The sequence below is a fragment of the Phaethon lepturus genome, unplaced genomic scaffold (assembly GCF_000687285.1).
Source record: "Phaethon lepturus isolate BGI_N335 unplaced genomic scaffold, ASM68728v1 scaffold47604, whole genome shotgun sequence".
In the NCBI taxonomy this organism is placed as follows: domain Eukaryota; kingdom Metazoa; phylum Chordata; class Aves; order Phaethontiformes; family Phaethontidae; genus Phaethon; species Phaethon lepturus.
The window spans coordinates 1-6,252 of NW_010533439.1; positions in this window are offsets into that span (position 1 = coordinate 1).

The window sequence follows — 6,252 nt, forward strand, 5'->3', positions numbered from 1 at the left end:
CGTTCACCCGGCCTGGCTCGCGGTGCCTCTTGCAGCTGGGCAGGCGTATTGCAGCGACGTCGTCGCTGGCCCATCTTGCTTCCTTTCTTTTTTTCTGTGTCGGTCCTTTCCTCATACACCTTTGCCTTCTGGGGCTTGCTTAGTCAGGGCAGCCGGACATGCTTGGGGCTGGTTTCATCCGGATGCACGCGAGAGACCGGTTTGGTGTGATGCGGCGTGAAAGAAAAGGAGTGCCAGTGCTCCCCATAATGAGTGCACACCCGCTCTAGCTTTCCAAGGCCTGTAGAAGTTTAACTCCATCTGATAAATCACCAGGGGCTTCTCAGGGACCGGCTTGCTGTTCTAGATGCCACAACCACATTGAGACGTCCCACACTCATAGTCAAGCAACAAAAAGTCTGTCCCGATTCCCTGTTTGTTCCAGGAACGCTGTGGCCTTTGTGAGTTAGAGAGCAGCAATGCCACTGAGCCCGTCTATAGTCAACCAGGCTTAGCATGCTTCTTTCCCAAGGTTATGGCCCAGTGAGATTTCACATGGGTCTGACCACCGTTGGCACAAAATATATTTACAGCCAGTGCTCTGACGTGCGATGCGATCCCCTGTTCTGTTATTCATACATAATATAACAGCCCCGCAATATGCCGAGTGCTCTTAGCCTCCAAACAAAACCCAGGAGTGAGAAGGAGTTCATGTAGTCTTCCTTACATAGATACAGACAATTTGGCCTTAAGAGGTTTGCTGTCCTTAGTCAAAATACGTATTATCACCCACACATCGCATGGGGAAATACATCAGCTTTGCCTGTGACTCTGTATTTACTGCAGATGTTCCTGCTGCAGCTATATCAACATGGGTTTAACAGACAGCTAATGCTTGCTTGTTCTTCCTTTCCACCTCAGTCTTGCAGCAATTCCACCCCCCTGGGTATCTCAGTCTGCGTTGCCAGCCCAAGCCCAGACTCAGCTTGGATCTGTCCAGGCTAGTGAAGGTGAGTCTGCGATGTTTCGGGCCTCTTGCACTCAATGGTGCATTGAAGCACATCAGGAAAGGATAAGGTCAGGTATTTCCTTTGGGCTGAGTGCCCAGTAGCTTTGGAGCAGGGGAGGAAGAGAATTTCCAAGGCCCCTTCAGAAAGCGGGGCCAGTGCTACTCTGGCATGGCAGGAGGAGAGAATTCTCTTGCCAAGTCCCCTCTGGACCCCTGATCAAACACATTGGGGCACCCCCTTTGTGCTAATAGATGAAACTGCTCCTCTCATGAACTTGGGTACCCAATGCCAAGTTTAGATACAGTCTAGACGCAGTAGTGTATTTATAATCTTGGCACATGACGTGGCAGGCAGTGGGGTATAAACAGCATTCAAAAACGATGAGGTGCAAAGTTATTTATATATCAGAGCGCTGAATGTAGGGTACCACAGCCCCAAGGGCAGAAGTCACAACTTACTGGAGAAAGGAAGAAGCTGCCCTATCAGCAGGAGTGGGGGTTTTGAGAATGGCACACAACAGGAGTTAAGGTCCCTGTCTAATCCCGTAGCTGAGCTCCAGCAAGACACCAAACTAACAACAAGTCACTGGTAATTTTGAACTGCAGTAGGTTTTTCTTCAAGAATAAATTTGTTTTTACATGTGGCCACAAGAGAGATTAAAAAAAGTGAGGAGCAGCTGAATGGCTCAGCCATTGCCAGAGATGTGATCGAATGGAGATATGCCTACAACAGCAAAAATGTCCATATTCAGCAGGTAATATTCACAAAGAAACTCTACTGACAGTTTGACACTGTCCAGTGGATTGAGTGGCAGCAACTTTCTCACAAGTCTAAAAATGGACTAATTCATGACAGTAACAGAAGTCAGCATTTGTACCACATCTCAAATACAAGAGAACTTGAATACAAGTACAGTGAGCCTGCAGGCTGCTCAGGCTGTGAGGGAGCGAGGCATTGCTGGGTATACAATCTCAGCAATTAATTCCATTTTATGCGACATAGATGCAGTCCACTGCCAAGCAAGGTTTGAGTGACATTGTCCTGGGCTGACAATGTCAGCTAAAAATCTAGTTGAGGAAACAGAAGAGTTACAGAATTATTTGTTCCAGAATCTTAGCCCATTTATGGATAAAATTGATCTAGTGGAGGGTTAATATCTATGGACCTCTCTGAGCTCTTGGGCTGAAATGGGATGGAAGCACAATGTGTTATTATTTGCCCGGGAGTCTGAGCTTTCAGCCAGCTCTCTGGTTCCCTTGTGGAAACTGCACCCTTAGAGTAGGCTCACAAGATGATTTTGATTCCCTCTTGGCCTTGATACAGGAATCAGATAGGGTTTTTAACTGCTTGTACATCTCACCAGACAGCAGCTCTCTGGTATGTTATCGCAGTGTGGCTAGGTCATGTCTGGTAGCTATCAATGTCCCAAGCCTCTTAGAACATGGACGCCCTGTGAGACAGGCTGGCTGAGACAGCCAGGCAAAGTGACAGGACCAGTCAATGAGAACAGGGTGAAGGAAGTCTCCATGTCAAACCTTCCTTCAGCCCTTCAGGGAAAGGAGTGTCACAGAGAGCTGGACATGACTACTCTTCCCTCTCCTGTCTTCATCTTACTACAAAGGGTTTTAGGTTTCTGCCTCTAGGTGAGGAGAACCGGTTCTGCAGGTGCTGGTGGGGGGAGCAGAAGGGGAAGAGTAGGGTTGCACTCTGTGTGACAGTAAATACCCATCTGTGTATTGCATGTCATGGAACTCCTCAACCTTCCACCCGGAAAGAAACTTTTACAGACATAATTGACTTTAATAATAGCTTACACAAACACAGTACTTTCTCCTGAGAATCCCATGCACTGGGCAAACATCTGTCCTACAAACCTCTGCCCTGAACACAGAGATGTCACTGTCACTCAGAGATGGATTATCCAAGCAGAAAGTATACTGTCCAAATGTTAGCTCATCCTAGAAGTCAGAGAAAGGTCAAAGAGTCAAATCCTCCAATGCTTTCACTAGGAAAAGGTCCCTTCTCCCTAGCAGGTTTTTAGGGAGGCTGTTTTCCTAATCAGTGAGATTAGCCTTACATTGTTCCTCTCTAACCATGAACATGGGCCCCCAATTCTGCGCTGTACAACACAAATAAACGATGGGGCTCCCACTTAGAGCTGTAGTTTTGTAAGTCGACTTTGCAAGGGTTCAAAGCAAGAGACCATCTTTCATTATGTGCAATGGGAAGAGTTTCAGCAAAACAAGATTATTCCACATTGCAAGAATCAGAACATGCCACCTCCCCATGCTGAGCCCCATTTCACACTGGCATAGATGCCAAGGCTCTCTGCTTTCAAGTATTTGCTGCCTTTTCTGTAAAGTGAAGGGGGATGCCAGCAGAGACTGGTTTCTGCAGCATCTAGTCTTTGAAGGGAGAGGGACAGACAACACAGTCCAGAGACTTGCAGATCTCAGAAGCTTTCTGGTGGGAGGCCTTGTTATCAGTACTCTGTGCTATGATCTGTCGGAATGGCCTCTCCCCTCTCTCATGCTTATCTGACCTGTGAGAAGTTATGTCAGCCCAAGCACTTGAACTGCATTTAGACAGATAAAGAAGTGGGCAGTGCAGTGAGCCACTGCCCATCTCAGTGGGCCAAATCCCTCATCTGACAGCCATAAATGCAACTCTGAAGCAAAAGTGTCAGCATGGGGGTGCTGAATCATCTCATCTCAGAACAAGCCTTTGAGAGGTCACCTAGTTCATTCTCCTGCACAAAGTGGGGAACAACTACATCAGCATCCTTCCTGGCAGCTTGCTCACTGCATCCTCCCAACTGCAAAGAACCGAAGACTCCCTTCAGTTGAAAAAATGCTTAAATGCTTGCACTCTTCTCAGGCTACTACTGAGCACATGGTCCAAACATCTTTTGAATGACCCATGCTGCACCACGAGCTACAACCCATCTGCACTGTTACACGTGAAGGCTCTCCTTTATCTGAGCCAACCAGCTGTGTAGCACAGACCATTTCTTTTTTGACTTCCAGCATAACATTAACCAAAGTGTTGAGACTTCACAGGTATGAAAAATAGGAAAAAGAAATGTGTGTGTGAGAGAGAGAGATAGAGAAAAATGATAAGATCATCAACCTGTCTCACGCCTCCTCGTCTTCCTCCCATCCCCTTTTTCTATCCTTCTCAAGCAGCTGTAGGGCATTATTTGGTTTGTGCTGAACTGAGAGAATGCTGCCAGGTCAGCAGGATATATTGTCCATTTAGACACGATGAGTATTATTTAGTCTAGAGACTCTCAAAGGAAATATCCATTTGCACGTGAAAAATCTCTGGAATTCCATTTGCTCTCTCCAGTGTCTTTGTATCTCTGCAACCTCCAAATTGCAATTGCTGCTTTCTCCACTCTCTGCTGTCTCTGGACTTCAGCCGCTTTTTGTTCAGCTGAGCTCACAGTGAGTTTTTGCCTGCACTAGCCATGTTAAATAGCAGGTTGAAAGTTTTTCCTATATCCCCAACAGATTTGCTCATAGACGATTTGCTGATGACTGGTTGAAAGGGAAAGGTTTCAAGCTTCTTTGGAAAGAAGACTTTGTGCTGCTCACCCAGGCCAGTACCACCCAGGCTCAGTGGAAGGTGCTGACATATCATGGTGCCAGGAGACTTTGTAAAACAGTGGATAAATGGGGGTCGAGAGGAGGCAGGTGTTGGTCTTCTCTCAGTTTGAATTATGGAAATAGATTGACCTCTTTTCCTCATTTTCTTTGATTCACTTCTGAGTTCTCTACCTGTACTCCACTCCTGCCCTATGTTAATCTCCTTCATTGCAAAAATACTGTAAAACTGGTTATCTAAGAAATTGGAATGGCCTGCAATACTGTAGCAGTTGAATGTCCGAGTATCGTAAGTATACTATATTCATAGTGCCTCTGTGAGGTGGGCCAGTACGTTGTTCCCAGGTGTGTGCAGAGAGCAAGGGTGTTTGCCTAAGGTCATACATAACATCTGTGAAGGAGAAAGGGCTTGAATATAGGTCTCAAGTTGCAGAGAGAAAATAGCAAAGGAGGAGCAGATAGGGAGAAAGATTTTAACAACCAAGACACATTTGTTCATCAAAACATCTCTAAATGTCAGTTAGCTAAACTAGCAAACCCACCATTTTCTTGTATTTTTAAGAGGACCAAAAAAAGCCCAGATATTTTGTTCGGAATACCTAGGTTTCAAACTATCACCCCCAAAATTTCCATGTTAGAATCTCACCCTCACCCCTGCCCAGCACACCCCCAGTAACCTGCTGGATGACTAAGCATAATTCCCTAATCTGACAAGGATCTGCAGTGATCTGTATCCACTCAGTTTTTCACTGACAGGGTGGAGCTCAGTAGTACCCAAAAGTACAAGGTAGTACGGCTACATGGGTTAGAACCAGGGAAAATTCATGATAAGGTTTTCTCTTTCATGGTTTTCTCTTCTCACAGCAATGAGGATGGCTGGAAAGCTACATGACTGTTTTATTTTACCTACAGAGGCTCTGTGTCTGGAGGAATCGGGCAGTATTGCTAGGAAGGCAATTTCTCTATGGACCAGCCTGTAGCTTTGACTCCTCTCACAGTGCAGTGATTGAGGGCACTCTGAAAGCCAGGAGGCAGACTGTTAAAGAACAGTGCATAAAAGATATGATGGCAAAGCTGCAACAGCCTCCCTCCAGGTGACCATTACACAAATTTTCCAGCCAGACAGTTGGCTCTGGTCTTCCCCTTTCTCCATGACTTGGGCATCCATTGTCCCAAGCTTTCCCTGGAAACCCCGAGTAATGGACACCTGCTTCTATGTTGCTTCTACTTCGCCACCAATACCAGATGGAAAGGGGGCTTGGGAAGTCTGACAGTATGTCAAATGCATTTGCTCTGACTAGCAAATTGGGCAAGTTCATAAACAGGTAGAGCTGAGAGCACTTGTGCTCTTTAATGAATGCAAACCATGGATATACGAACACAATTCACATCTCCATGGGCTTCGATGAAGTGGGAGGCATAACAAAAGAAATCGGGGGAAGAGAGAGGCTCCAAGAGGCTCCTGGACACAAAAGCAGATTTCAAAGACTTCTTCCCCTTCTGACCAGGAGGGAAAGTGGGAATGGCATCTTAAAAGAGCTAGTAATCTAGCAGCAATTGTGTGGAGAAACAATGGGCAAAACGAAGACCCCCATTTTGATGTGCAGTTATGATGCAGTATCAGTGTTCCCACACTGGGAGGTTGCAGTACATCTGGA